The sequence below is a fragment of the Hypanus sabinus genome, chromosome 13 (genome assembly GCF_030144855.1).
Source record: "Hypanus sabinus isolate sHypSab1 chromosome 13, sHypSab1.hap1, whole genome shotgun sequence".
Classification (NCBI taxonomy): domain Eukaryota; kingdom Metazoa; phylum Chordata; class Chondrichthyes; order Myliobatiformes; family Dasyatidae; genus Hypanus; species Hypanus sabinus.
In genome coordinates this window covers 90,080,836-90,096,763 of record NC_082718.1, presented here as the reverse complement: position 1 = coordinate 90,096,763, position 15,928 = coordinate 90,080,836, and the positions used below count along the sequence as shown (strand labels likewise).

General features: G+C 41.5%; 1 long non-coding RNA gene across 1 annotated transcript in view; it reads left to right on the top strand.

Annotated features, from left to right (window-relative positions):
• LOC132404106 (uncharacterized) overlaps window positions 1-15,928 on the top strand; it is a 46,290-nt gene that overhangs the window by 22,116 nt on the left and 8,246 nt on the right. The window lies entirely within an intron of this gene.

The window sequence follows — 15,928 nt, the reverse complement described above, 5'->3', positions numbered from 1 at the left end:
TTTATCCATTGTAATTCAATGAACTAATTTTGTTCAATAATTCAGATAAGTCTTTCAAACAGCAGTGCATTATTGTGATTGATGTCTCAACATATTAGATTTGTAAGCTATTTAATTTTATATATTTAAAGCCTTTTATGTATCCTCAACTCTCCCCTTACAGAATAAGGGAAACGTGCCCAAGCTGATTAATATCTAAAAACCTATGGCAGAATACCCTTTCCACAACAAAAGAAATCTTAGTAACAGCTGAAAGGATAATTTGTCCTGTGAGCTCTGACAAACCACACGTTGAGGGTTAGCCATCCACACTCATCAGCGCTGTAAATCCCACTGGACAAGCCTGAATACAAAGCTAGTCCAAATGTCCAAATCTCCTGCCTTCTGATTCAGAGCAACCGATGAGTTAATGTCGTGCTAGATGTCTGCACTTTTTAATTATAAAAAAAAAGTCAACCGCCTACCAACTACCAAAGAAAAAAGCTGATGGATGATAATGGATAATTAGAAAAAAAACATATTCGCTTAATAAGAGAAGATAAAAATATACACAAAAGTCTGTGCACTGTTAAACTTTATAAATTGGAAAAGTAATTTAGGAAAGGTCCCCAGATATCGTAAAAAGATTGTTTCAAATTTAAGACTGAGCAGCGGATCTTTTCTAAATTTAAGTAAGACATAATATCACGTAGCCATTGAAGATGTGTAGGAGGGGTAGACTCCTTCGATTTAAGCAAGATGCTCTCCTTGCTAAAAGAGAGGTAAAAACTAAAACCTGTAGGTTAGGAGTATTTAAAGTTATATCTTCATTTGCAATAATACCAAACAAGGCAGTAAGGGGATTTGGGTCTCTGCACCTAAGGTGCTGTTTGGAAGATCAGTTCTTTGTTATCAGAATCAGGTTTAATATCATTGGCACATGTTGTGAAAGTTGTTGACTTTGCAGCAGCAGTACAATGTAATACATTGCAATAGAGAAAAAAAACTGTGAAGTACAGTAAGCAAATATTTATATCAGTTAAATAAGTAGTACAAATACAGAAATAAAAATGTAGTGAGGTAGTGTTCACATGTTCAATGTCAATTCAGAAAAAGGATGGCAACGGGGAAGAAGCTGTTCCTGAATCGTTGAGTGTGTGCCTTCTGACTTCTGTACCTCCTTCCTGATGGTAGCAAAGGGAGCAAGACATGATCTCGGTGATGGGGATCCTTGATGAAGGCCTTAGATTGCGGTCCTACCTCCCAATAATACATCTTCAGCATTCCAGTCTCCTTTTGTTAATTCAGCAAATCTATATAATTTCCTTCCAAGATTGCCATTTCTGCTTGGAGTTGAGGAAACAACCAGTGAGAAGTATTAACCTGAAATTGATCTCAGTGAATGACCTCGAGAAGTAAACTCGCACATGGCTCGAGCAAACTTGATTTCTTGGGCAACAAACAAGTTGCTCAGTCAAGCTGCATCTGGAGAGGGAACTAGGCAGACACTGCTTTGGTTTGAGGCCCTTCATCTGGATTGAATCTGCTTGTTGCCGCAGATTACGGCATCTGCATTCTGGGTGTCTCCACGCTCTGTTTCTCATCTAGGTGTCCAGTTTTCTGTGTTGTCCCTGATTATCAGCTCTCCACATTTGCAATTAAAATGCAGTGAAAATGAGCTGCCAGTCCATAAGACTAATTACAGGATAGGCATTCCTCAGATTTTACCTCCTTTTTTGCATCAGACGAGTTTCATACTCAATGCAGACTGAGTGCAGATGAAGAGTCTGCCCAATTCTCTCATCAGATGCTGCCTGGCCCATTGGTTTAGAAAGACGAGAGATTAAAATACCTTGGTATTTACAATGTGGAACCATACTCTTGAGAATGAGAGTTTTAAGGGAAATATTGCCAAGTATACCTATGGAAAAATTCATGTGTACAGTACTGTGCAAAAGTATATAGAGCTAGGGTACCTAAGATTTATCAATGTGGAGCAGAGACTGAGTTTGTAAACCTCGCGTGAGCAAAGAATATTGGGAATGGTGAGGCTGGAGTGCCACGGGAGGGTTGTGGGACAGGTGGCAGAGAAGGAGTGCCAGGGGACGGGGAGGGGGTGCGGGGTGATGTGGATGCAGACACAATCAGCTCTGAGACACCAGGCAAGGTCATTTGATTCCAAACAATTGGTTTATTAGTCATTACAGAATGTCTTTCTGGTCCTTCCTGTTCCCTGCCCCCAGCCCCCTTCCCACTCCCTATCCAAACTAGAGACTCATGTCAGAATCAGGTTATCATCACTCACATACGTCATGAAATTTGTTTTTTTTTTGTTGTGGCAGCAGTACAGTGCAATACATAAACTTACTACAGTAGTGTTCAAAAGTCTTAAGCACATTAGCTACATATATGTGCCTAAGACTTTTGCACAGTACTGTACTTGCCAGCTTGCTCTGCTCCATTAGATTTGTAGATTCATGGAATCATACTGCATTGAAACAAGCTTTTGGATCATCATGTTCATATTGACCAATTAGAATCAGAGCAAACACGAGGAAATCTGCAGATGCTGGAAATTCAAACAACAACACACACAAAATGCTGGTGGAACACAGCAGGCCAGGCAGCATCTATAGGGAGAAACGCTGTCGATGTTTCGGGCCGAGACCCTTCGTCAGGACTAACCGAAAGGAAAGATAGTAAGAGATTTGAAAGTAGTCGTGGGAGGGGGAAATGCAAAATGATAGGAGAAGACTGGAGGGGGTGGGATGAAGCTAAGAGCTGGAAAGGTGATTGGCGAAAGTGATACAGAGCTGGAGAAGGGAAGGGATCATGGGACGGGAGGCCTTGGGAGAAAGAAAGGTGGGGGGAGCACCAGAGGGAGATGGAGAACAGGCAAACAACTAAGTATGTCAGGGATGGGGTAAGAAGGGGAGGAGGGGCATTAACAGAAGTTAGAGAAGTCTGGCTGGGTAGCCTCCAACTTCTCTAACTTCTGTTAATGCCCCTCCTCCCCTTCTCCCCTTCTTACCCCATCTCTGAGATATTTAGTTGTTTGCCTATTCTCCATCTCCCTCTGGTGCTCCCCCCCTCCTTTCTTTCTCCTGAGGCCTCCCGTCCCATGATCCTTTCCCTTCTCCAGCTCTGTATCACTTTCGCCAATCACCTTTCCAGCTCTTAGCTTCATCCCACCCCCTCCGGTCTTCTCCTATCATTGCACATTTCCCCCTCCCCCCACTACTTTCAAAACTCTTACTGTCTTTCCTTTCGGTTAGTCCTGACGAAGGGTCTCGGCCCGAAACGTCGACAACACTTCTCCCTATAGATGCTGCCTGGCCTGCTGTGTTCCACCAGCATTTTGTGTGTGTAGTAATTAGAATCAGAATCAGGTTTATTATCACTGACGTAAGTTGTGAACTTTGTTGTTCTGTGACAGCAGTACAGTGTAAGACATAAAAATTACTATAACCTCCAATAAATATGTAAATAATACCGGGCAAACGAGGAATAGTGAGGTAGTGTTCATGGACCATTCAGGAATCAGATGGCAGAGGGGAAAAAACTGTTCCTAAAATGTTGAATGTTAGTCTTCCAGCTTCTGTGCCTCCTCCCTGATAGCAGTAACGAGATGAAGGCTTGTCGTGGATGGAGATGGAGTCATGGCCCCTTGAAGATGCCCTCAACTGTGGGGAAGCTTGTGCCCAAGATGGATCTGGCAGAGCCTACAGCCCTCTGGGACCTCTTTCCATCCTGCCCATTGGAGCCTTTGTACAAGGCAGGGATACAACCAGTCAGAATGCTCTTCACTCTGCATTTGTAGAAATTTTGGAAGTCTTTAGTGACGTACCATAAGATGTTCAGACATAGGCCCATTGAGTCTCTACTGCCATTTGGTCACGGCTGATTTATTTCCCCTCTCAACCCCATTCTCCTACCTTTGATGCCTGTACTAATCAAGAACCTATTGACCTCTGCTTTAAATATACGCAATATACCCAATGACTTTGTTTCAACAGATTCACCACTCTCAGGCTAAGGAAATCCCTCCTCATACCAAAAATACCAAATCTCCTCAAACTCCTAATGAAGTATCACCAACGGCATGCTTTCTTCGTGAATGTATCAATGTCTTGGGCCCACAGGTAGATTCAGTGGTGACCCAGTCATGTTTCCAACTCTTGGCCCATAGTCATCTATTCTCAGTTATCTATCAAGACAGTTCATAAGTGCTGTGAGTGATTTTGCTTCCAGCACTCCCTCACGCAGTGTATCCCTGGTATTCACCACTCTCTCAGATCTTCTCACAATCTTTTACCCCCCACCCTAATTCCACGTCCTCCGGTTTTGATATTGGGAATAGTTTCCTGTTGTCTGCCCTATCCCTAAGCCCATAACATTACATACCTGAATCACATCTCCTCCTAACCTTGCTCCAGGGACACAGATCCAAGTTCTCCAATCTCTCCATAAACCTGAAATGCATCATTCCAGGCAATGTTCTGTACCCGCGAGAGTACATCCTTTCTAAGCTTTGATGACCAGCACTGCCAGAAGTACTCCAGGTGAGGCACCACCATCTTTTATTAAGTTAGACCACATCCTCACTGATCTTGTATTCAACTCTTGTTAATACAAATAATCCTCCACCCAATGTCTTGGGCAATATTTAACCCATCATCGAGGGAGCATAAATTAAATCATTCTTTGGCTTGCTGTTATTTGTGGTATTTTGATCATATTAGGATGCACAGGCTCTTTATTTCCAATTTTAAGCCTAATTTGCATGTTTTCTATACTTGCAACTTCTCCCGTTTTCTCACACTCCTTGTGATTACTTCAGCTAATCACACTTATTTTTCTCTCTCTCCATTATGATCTTCAAGACAATTTAAAGATCATTTAATTGGACTCTACCCCACCTGATGGATGGGGTGTCCAGGGAGGGGAAGCACCTCTGGTGAAGGGGCTTGTCATGTCCATTCTGGGGGAGTTCACTCACCTTTGGCCCCTACTGGACACTCAGCTCTCACCTGGTAGCTGTTTGCTCGTGACAGCGGCCACATCGCTTCAACTGGTGGGCTAAACCATGTGAGGGTAGACGGCAGCCTCATACCCCAGTGAGACAGGGACACATCCATCCCAGCATGCAAAGCCAGCTCTGGTGGACAGGGCGGGTGAAATCTACAGAGACATCCAACAGCCAGAGGGCGGTATTACAACTCTCCTTGGAGAGAGAAGGCATGACAGGGCACGGAAGGCCATCCACTGCAACCAAGGAAGACACCAGTTTGTGACACTGGTTCGTACCAATGGACCCATAATTCTGGGGTCGAGAGAGTGGAACTCACCCAGTGCAATAGCTTTTCCACTTTAAAAACTCTCCCGCACAGATTTCCATCAAACAGAATTAGGCCATTTGGCCCATTAGGTCTGCTCTGCTATTTCATCATGGCTGATCCATTTTTCCTCTCAGCCCCAATCTCCTGCCTTTGCCATTTATCCCTTCGTTCACTGATGAATCAAGAATCTATCACCCTTTGCCTTAAATATACATAAAGAATTGACCTCCACCTTTAGGGAATCCTATCTCTTTGTACCTCAGTTTTTTAAAAATTTCTCTCCAGTTAGAAAACAGTCTACCTTTTTATTTCTTCTACCAAAGTTCCTGACCATACACTTCCCGACACTATTCCATCTGCCACTTCTTTGTCCATTCTCCTATCGTAGGCCATTTAGTTGATAAGTCTCTGGATATTTTTCATAGATATGTGTGAACAAGAATAGTCTAACAGTAAACTATTTCTTGTTGGGGATCTCACATGGTCTGTAGCACCAATTCATCAATAATTAACCACTTCTGACACCCTTGAGGGACAATGCAGAGCACACCAGGATGCCAGCACGCAGGGTACTCAACTGAACTTTATTGATAACGCTGCTTGTACAGTATGTGAACTCCTCCCATGTGGGAGTGGCTAACTGAGTGTCATACCACTGCAAACATTGATTTCTCCTTCCAGTAATTTTATTTCCCTCCCTTTTCCTCTTCTACTATTCGCCACTCTCATCTCTTACCTCTTCTCCTCACCTGCCTAGCTTCTCCTACTGGTACCCCCTCCTTCTTCCCTTTCTCCCGTGGTCCACTCTCCTCTCCCATCAGATTCCTTCTTCTTCAACCCTTTACCTTTCCCACCATCCTAGCTTCACCTATCACCGTCTACCAAGTCCTCTTTCCCCTCCTCCCACATTTTTATTCTGGCGTCTTCCCCCTTCTTTTCCAGTCCTGAAGAAGAGTCTTGGCCTGAATCATCGATGCTGCCTGACCTGCTGAGTTCCTTCAGTATTTTCTAAGTGTCCCTGTGGATTTCCGGCATTTGTAGAATCTCTTCTGCTTAGATTAGACCAGATTAAGGTTTATCCTCCTGAGACAGGAAAATGATCTTGGGGATTACAGAGAAGGGGAGAAGAAAGAGAGAGCAAATCACAGTGACTTTAAGACTAACTCTGCGATATGATATGGCTGATGACTAACTAGAGAGATTCAAAGGGACCAGGGGAATAGGTTTAGTGGACAGCATGGTGTTCTGGGACTTTAGTGATATAAATTACTGGAGGGTTTAAAGTCCAGGAGAATGATTGCAGGTTTATAGATAACTGGGGTGGATAATGACACAACCACAAGACAGCAAATTGAGCAGTCCAGTCCCTAGAGTTTATGAGAAGATGAATGAGGAGGATTAACAAAGAGCAATATACCAGTATACACAACCTAAAATATTAATGAGCTTACCACCAACAACACTGTGGAAGATAAGTGTCCACCTGATCCTTGAATGACAAAACAATCTGGAGGGAACTGCAGGGGGATGGAATTATTGAGGTTATTTTGAAGGATTATATGGTACAATGATTGGATCTTTATTTCAGGAAGTATACAAGTGCTGAATTTATCTCAAACAATTTAATAAAAGCCCAGTGATGTAATGAGAGAATTCTGGCCAGGATTCACTGCCTGATTTTGGCAGCAGTTTAGACTTGAGAAAAGATTGAATTCTCCATTCAAAATTCACTTATGGCTAATGGGTCTGACATAACAATCAGATAATATCCCTGTGTGGGTTATTATTATATAATCAAATTATGATTAGACACTAATCTGAATTTTTCAAAAGGGTAAACTCAATAAGTGCTTCCTTTGGAAATTGGATTCATTAAAATATATTATTTTTGTTGCATAGACTGCTCAGGACTGGCCCTGCGGTGTTCGGTCCAGCATCTCTCAGGGTCCTTGGTGAGGTGGCTGCTCTTTGTTGCAGAACACCACTTTTATTGGAGGTACCCACTGCCATTGGAGTGGTGACTGGTTGAGGGCCTGAAGGAGAAGGAGGCTGATATACATTTAAGAAAAATAAACCAGGAAATTATAGGCCAGTGAACCTGACATCAGTAGTGGATAAGTTGTTAGAAAGTATTCAAAGGACCGGATAAATGAGTAATTGGATAGATGTGGACTGATTAAGGATAGTCAGAATGGCTTTGTGCGTGGTAGATCATGTCCAACCAATCTTATACAGGTTTTTGAGGAAGTTACCAGGAAAATTGATGAAGGCAAGTCAGTGGATGTAATTGACAGCAAGTCAGTGGATGTAATTGACAAAGCCTTTGACGAGGTCCAGCATGCAAGATTGGTCAAGGAGGATCAGTTGCTGGGCATTCAAGATGAGGTGGTATTTTGGATTAGGCATTGGCTTTGTGGGGGAAGCCAGGGAGTGGTGGATGGTTGCGCCTCTGACTGGAGTGCCGCAGGGATCCATTGCTGTGTCCATTTGTTGTTTGTCATCCATATCCACGATCTGGGTGATAATGTGGCGAACTAGAACAGCAAATTTACAAATAACGCCAAGATTGGGGGTGTAGTGGACAGTGGGGAAGGCTATCATGGATTTCAGCAGGAAATTGGGCTGAAAAATGGTGGATGGAATTTAATGCAGACAAGTGCTAAGTGTTGCACTTGGTAGGGCCAGCTGGGGTAGGTCTTACACATTTAGCACTGAGGAATGTGGTAGAATAAAGAAATCTGGGAATACACATCCAAAATTCCTTGAAAGTAGTGTCAGGGGTAGATAGGGTCATAGAGAAAGCTTTAGGCTCATTGGCCTTCATAAATCATTGTATTGAGTACAGGAGGTGGGATGTTATGTTGACGTTGTATAAGACATTGGTGAGGCCTAATTTGGAGTATTGTATTGTATGCAGATTTGGTCACCTACCTACAGGAAATATGTAAATAAGGTTGCAAGAGTACAAAGAAAATCTACAAGGATGTTGCTGGGTCTGGAAATCTGAGTTACAGGTGCTCCCCCCCCTTTACAAAGGTAGAGTGTTCCTATGAAACCTTTCTTAAGCCGAAATGGCGTAAAGCGGCGAACCATTAATTTATATGGGAAAAATTTTCGTAAAAGTGAAAATCCTCTTTGTAATGTGAGAACAGGTTACTAATGTAGGTCTTTTGTAAAAGCGAAGTGGCGTAAAGTGAACATTCGTAGAGCGGGGGAATACCTGTATAAGGAAAACTTAAGTAGGTTAGGACTTTATTCATTGGAGTATAGATGACTGAGAGGAGATTTGATGGAAATATACAAAATTCTGATAGGGTAAAATGCAAGCAGGCTTTTTCCTCTGCGGTTGTGTGGGACTACACCTTGAGGCCAAAGTTTAAGGGTGAAGGGTGAAAAGTTTAAGAGGAACGTGATGATAAATTTCACTCAGAGGGTTGTGAATGTGTGGGATGAGTTACCAGCATAGCTGGTGCATGCAAACTTGATTTCAACATTTAAGCGAAGTTTGGATAGGTACACGGATGGTAGGAGTATGGTCCTGGTGAGGAGCTACTCTCATGGTCCGAATGAGAGTAGGTAGCTTAAATAGTTCAGCATGATTAGGAGGGCTGAAGGGGTTGTTTCTGTGTTGTACTTTTCTATGACTCTATGACTCTCTAAGGAAGAATGGAGAATGAGGAAAGGAGGGGGAAAGCTATCTAGTTCCTTCCTTGCTGGCTGACTCATAGACCTGTCACCCTCCTACAATACAACTATCAGAGTCTCAATTCTCCCTGAACTAACAGTTATCAATTGATGCTCTCTCCTACTGTGCATGACAGCATCCATGGCCACAAAGAAGAAGGAAAACCTCAAGTATTTTAAACAATAAAAGGGAAAGGTAATCAAAGCATGTCATATAACATAGAAACCAGCCAATCTCTCTGGAATAATTCTCTACATCCGCTTTCCAAGTACCTCTGCCTGCCCTGGTGCCCTTACACCACGCGTCACCAGGAATCGAAGCGTGGCTGGTCCCAACGAGTAGGCTTTCGGTGAGTAAGAGCGCTGTCACCCTTCGGACAGACAGCTCCAGAATTTGAAGTGTGCAGCAGGGATGTGGGTGGGCTGGTTTATGGGCAACAATAAAAGCAACGATTGTGAATGTGGGACCAACAAGTTTGCAGATGACACAGAAGTTAGTCGTGGTGTTGTACGCAGTGAGGAGGGCCGTCTTTGGCCTTAGAATGATATTGATCAGTTGGCAAGAAATTAGTATGGACATACATGATGGCTGGTTCAGATACAATAGGCTCAACAGCCTTTTTCTTTGCTGGATGACTGTGCTATGATTAAATCAAACAAACACTGCTGAACCTACTGAATTTTCCAATATTTTCAGCTTTTATATTACAGTTAAACATAGTTCAGATTATGGATGGGTTTGATAAATAAGAAGAGTAAGAAGTTCCAGTTATCCATAAAATTTGTTCATTTGTTCTGCTCCATGTCAAATGACGTGGGCGATCATGGTCTTTCAGTGACCATGATTGTTCTTGCAGAAGTGATTTGCCATTGCCTTCTTCTGGGCAGTGTCTTTATAAGATGGGTGATCCCAGCCATTATCAATACTCCTCAGAGATTGTCTGCCCTGGCATCAGCAGTCGCATAACCAGGATTTGTGATATGTACCAGCTGCTCATACGATCATCCACCACCTGCTCCCATAGCTTCATGTGACCCTGATCTGGGGGTGGGGGTGGGGTAAGCAGGTGCTGCACCTTGCCCAAGGGTGCCCTGCAGGCTAGCAGACTAAAGGAGAGCCTTACATCTCCTTTGGCAAAGAAGTGTCTCCAGCCAGCCACCCACCCAAACTTGAAGTAGTTAAATCAATTGGTCCCTGAGGGATACATCCTAGATGCTGAGGGAAGGAAGGATAAGAATTGCAGAGATATTAGCCACATTCTTACAGGTATTCCTTGATATGTTTATGGCGTCTGAGGACTGGAGAATTGTAAATGTTGCACTGTTGTCAAAAAAAAAGTGCAAAAATACATGCAGCAATGACGTTAATCTGTTTCATCCTAACGGTGGAGAAATGCTTCGAAATAATTATGGGGTAGAATGAGCATTGAATGGACAAAGGTGGATTGATTGGGAAAGCTGATATTTTTCTTGAACTTGGTAGTTTTTTTGAAGAGTGCAGGTGATGAGGGTAATGCAGAGGATACAGACTTTAAAGAAGCATTTGCTAAATTGCAATTTGATAGGCTTATTATGAAGAATTAATAATAACGGGACGTCAATTGTGTTTTGCAGAAGTAGATTTACAGTATGTATGAGTCTGTGCTAGAGCCATAACTATTCAAATTGTTAAGACTAGCATTGATGTCAGCCTAGGAACCCACATATACAAATCACTGATGACACAAGGACTGGGAGTATTGTAACTATTATGAACAGTAGTGTTAAATAAGAGATATCAACTGATTAAGTGAATGGAGAAAACTACGGCCAATTGATTTCAATGTGGGCTTGAGAAGGACAGAACATTGTACTATCTAAATGGTGTATTGCTTGATGCACTAAATATCAAAGAGATTTAGGATTCAATGTGTCAGTACCTCCAGTTGAACTCACTTTTTGTGTGACTTCCCCCCGAGCTGTCAGTCTGTGGTTTTGTATTGCCACGTGCTCCTGTCCCCACTCCTGCTCTACCCCAGCCCCTGTATTACTGAGTAATACAGGGATTTGTTACTCTGTACTGTCAGGACGCTGGAGCAGGGATCTAATCGCAAACCCAGTACAGTGCACACAGTGATATTAATTGGGTAACAAATCCTGAGGTGCAAACAAAGTGAGCATCGAAGTTCAGGCAGAGATCAAAACATCCAGAGGAATCCAAAGACCAGAATCAGGATATGGGCAGAGTTGATATATATACAGACAGACACAAATGCTGAAAAGGCTCAAGAAGATTCACTGACACAATCTGGCAACAAACAGGTGAACACACAGGACTGAAATACACTGAGCAATAAACAGAGAGGCAGATGATAGGTGGAGCACAATGAGACACAGGTGGCAGCAACACAGGTAATATTGGGAAACAGATGAGAGACGGAGTACTCAGTGATACAGGGGCCGGAGTAGAGCAGGAGTGGGGACAGGAGCACGTGGCAATACAAAACCACAGACTGACGACTGGGGGAACACACAGAAAAAGACAGAGTTCAACTGGAGGTACTGACACAATGTACATAAATAATTACACTTACATAGAGAAGTAGTCAAAATAATTAAAGGGGGTAAAAGAATACTGTTCTTCAAATCTTGAGGTCCGGAGTACTTGTTACATTACAGCGATAAAGACTCCAGGAGTGCCATGGGCATTTCTGTATGGGAAGTAAAGGTTGATCTTCATGGGAAAATCAGATATATTTACCAGAATGACACCTGTTTAAATATGAAGAAAATCTGCAAAAACGATGCAGCAAACAACGTGCTGGAGGAACGCAGTAGGCTGAGTAGCATCTGTGGGAGGAAACAAATTGAGTCCTGATGGACAGTTCTGCTCTATGGGGCAGCCTGTGCTTTTAGCTTTGAATTACTGCTTTCTATTTACATTAAGAACTGAAGACTGGTTCCTGTTTGAATTAATATCTGCTATACTCACAAACTCCCTGACAAGCCCTTCCTTTGATTTTCGGGTAGTATGGATAATAAATAAGAACTTGGGTGTAAAGTTAGTGAAGACTATTGCTTGCAGAGGACGGTTTAAATGTAGAACCCTGTAAAACACAATTAATGCCAATCCATTGTTAATTTTAAACCTGAATATTTTCCGAACTAAACACGAGTATGTGAAGGCAAAAAAAAACAAGCCTGTGGAATTATTTCACAGAGCAGTCAACATACTAAATAGTGAAATGTCTCCAGGGGCTAATTAGCCTATTCCTCTCACAGTATTCTTAACTTAGAGCTCTCCGTAGTCTTTACTTTGGTAATTTAGTTTCTCTGTTAAAATTTGCATATACATTAGATTAGTATTTTCACATCCACAATATTTACAGCAATGGATAATTTGAAATTCTATCTGACCATTCAGTGACATCCTGGGCACTGTTCCCATACACACCAAGGACACCTGCAACACACGGTAGTACTTAAATTTAACAAAATGTTGTAATGATACATAAAGGAAGGTTTTGAAAGCTGCAGTTTCTTTAGTGCTGCACTATCAAACTACTTATAATGAGATCCCGTAGTCTCTCCACAGAAGCAAGTTCTTTTGCACACTGATTCTTCAACCTTTTGGTTACCATGGTCACTGTGGAATGGAAGGCACAGATGGTCACATCATAATGGCCCAATAATGATGGCAACAATGAAATTTAATATCTTCAGACCTTGAGAGGAAAAGAACTTCTACTTATGAGATCTTTCAACTTTATTTCTCTCCCTTTATAACAGAGTTTAAGTAAGTCTTTCCAATGTGATTAGAATGTTTGTCATAATTTTATCTTCCAGACTTCTGAAAGAATGTTTTGTTGATAAGCTGAGACTACGTGGTTCTGACCAGTAGATGATAAGTAAATAACATCTGAGTTAGTCGTTTTATGTGAATTGATAAGGTGAAGATGTAAATAAAATGAAATGTTGTCTGCACAAAGATTATTTGCCCCTCACACATAATGGCTTTTCTGATGGTTATCGCATTGCACAATGACAAAGACAGTCATTGTTATGTGGTTCCACTGGACTTCAACTGAATGTTTGCTAACAATGAGAGTCCTGTAAACTTGCATGTCACTCAACCTGGAAAAAGTATTGCATTGGACTGTTAGCACAGATCTTGTCCATTGTAGAGTGAATTGCATGGTTCAACGACCCCTTCTTCACATTCTTAGTTTTGGACTCCACATTTAGAAAAATCTTTTCCATGTAACTTCACTTGCTAGATCTCCTCACTCCCTTAATTGCTGTATTCCTTGTATTAACACAGCCGTCTCTATTTTTTTTTTTGTTTTCCAAACTTTATTTATTCTGGCTTCCAAATTGTCTCCCTGACTTTCTGTTTTCCATTTCCAACTATTCTTTCCTCTTTTCTAATAGTTGAGAATTAAGAGCTTGGGACCTGGTTAAATTGATCACTATGATAATGAATGGTGCAGTTGACCATTTTTGTTTTTTTTTGTGACAAGATGTTATCTGTGAATTACACATTGAATGGTAAATAGGTACAGTTTTTTTTCAAGAAAGTAATAACCCCACGATGATGTCATTTCATTGACGGTGCCCCATCTGTTGTACAAGCAAGAATGTCATTAAAGTGGAATGTCCTTCTCTTTAAAAAAAAATTGCTCAACAACCAAAAATGTTAATTCCTCCTTCATGTTTGTTTCTATTCCCCTTGCAAATACCAACTCTTGAACCAGGCTTTCATCTTTTATGAAGTGAACATAAATAAGATGTACTGCTTAGTAAATATTCATAGCTTGGAAAAGTTGACTCATCCAACTGCAGAGCAAATTCTGCTATGCTAAATATGCTGCACAATGTGTCTCAGACATTTCATTTATTCATCTTTGAACAGATTTGTCACTGAGTAGAATCATTTAATTATTTGGTCTGGTGACTTGTGTGAAACCATACTCAGAACCTATCTTTTTGCTGACAGAATCAGTTATTCTCCAATTTTATGGGCCTTCCAGATTTAACAATGGGTGATGAAATGTTGTATGAAGCACGGAAAACAATTTTGTTGTGAAGTGCTGGCAAATATGCTTTGAAATGCTTTCTGTTTCTGAAAGTTTTCAAGAATTGACTGAAGATAAGCTAAGTTCTCATTTGCTTTATCAGAGTATATTCCCTTTAAGTGTCCAAGGAGTCTTCAAATGTGGTCAAGACCATTCGTAAAGGCAGTTTCTGAACTTTACCCCGTTGAACGAATTCCGATAACCAAATTCACAGGATTAGAGAATGGGAATTGTCTTAGCTAACTGTACTACAGTAGTGAATGGCAATAATGCATGGGTGAGGGCCAGAAATAATACAATTTCTTCAGTACAGGTTTCTCACAATATGCCAAAAATGGAAGTGTCACATTTCTTTTCAACAACTATAACATGATTCAAACAAAGTCTAAGAGAGTGGTGGGTCAGCAAGAGATGAGGTGATTATGTAATCATTGTAATCAATTCTGAGGCGCTGAGGATCAAATGCTTATAATAAGCAATTCTTTTCTCAAATTGAGTTGTAATCCCTTAGCTGCCCCCTTTCGCTACTGAGCCTCCTCCACCGCCCCCTTTTTTATTGTTCCCTTTGAAACCCCCACCGCCCCATGGGGGGCAATATTGCCCAAATTGGGAACCACTGATATAGAGCCATTGAGTGATAGAGCACAGAAACTTTTCCTTTGGCCCAACTCATCCACGTGGACCGAGATTCCCACTTACGCTAGTCAACCTTGCATTTATTTGTCCTTAAATCCCTTGAAACCTTTCCTATCCATATTCCTGTCAAAGTGCCTTTTAGAAGTTATTATATTTCTGTCCAAACCACTTCTTCTGGCAGGTGATTCCATAAACATACCACCCTCTGCATGTGTCAGTTGGCCCTTAGATATCTTTTTAAATCCTTCTCACCTGAGGAAGCATTTCTAGCTTTTGACGTACTTCCTTGGGAAAGAAGTCCATGTGCATTCATGCTATCTATACCCCTCATGGTTCTATACGCCCCTATGATATTCCATCTCAGTCTCCTACGCTCCAAGGGACAAACTCCTGAGGAGGGGTCTCAGCCTGAAGGGTCGACTGTTTATTCATTTCCATAGATGTTGCCTGACCTGCTGAGTTCTTCCAGCATTTTGTGCGTGCTGCTTTGGATTTACAGCCTTCTGCAGACTTCCTTGTGTTTATAATAAAGTCTCGGTCTGCCAAAACTCTGTCTGTAGATCAGGCCCTCAAGTCCTGGCAAGAATCTCATACTCTCCTTCTGGTTCAATGATGTCTTTCCCATAACAGGGAAAACAAAACTCCAGGTGCATCCTCATCAATATCTTGTGCAATGTCCCAATATACCAAACACCTTCTTTACCATCCTGTTTACCTATGATGTCACCTTCAGGGAACTATATAATTAAGTCCCACTGTAACACAACACTCCACAGGCCCCTACCATTCTCTGTGAAATATTCCTTCCAGAACAGACTTAGAGAACTGAGAGGCCCACTCTGATATAATCTTTTATTCTTCTATAAATGAGACGTGTTTTAAATAATTATTCTGTGCAGCTGTAAAATTAACTCATCTTCTGTGAAGAAATAGTGAAAATAAGAATCAAAATCTGTCTAGTATATGTTAGTCTTTTGTTAGTTAGCAGGTTACCAGCTTTCGAATTATTCACCAGTAAAATGCATTGAAGTCCTGGCACTCATGATGTTCAATGTATCTGTCACAATACCCTATAAAATGACACAAATGTTTATTGTTATATAAGCAGTGTTTCCAAGGTACTATTGAAATGTTGATTGTTTGGTAACATGTCAGTATTTTATAATGTCCTAAAGCTGGGTTGAATGTTACCTGTGAAAACAAGCATATCACCTTACATTCAATCCAGACATAGAG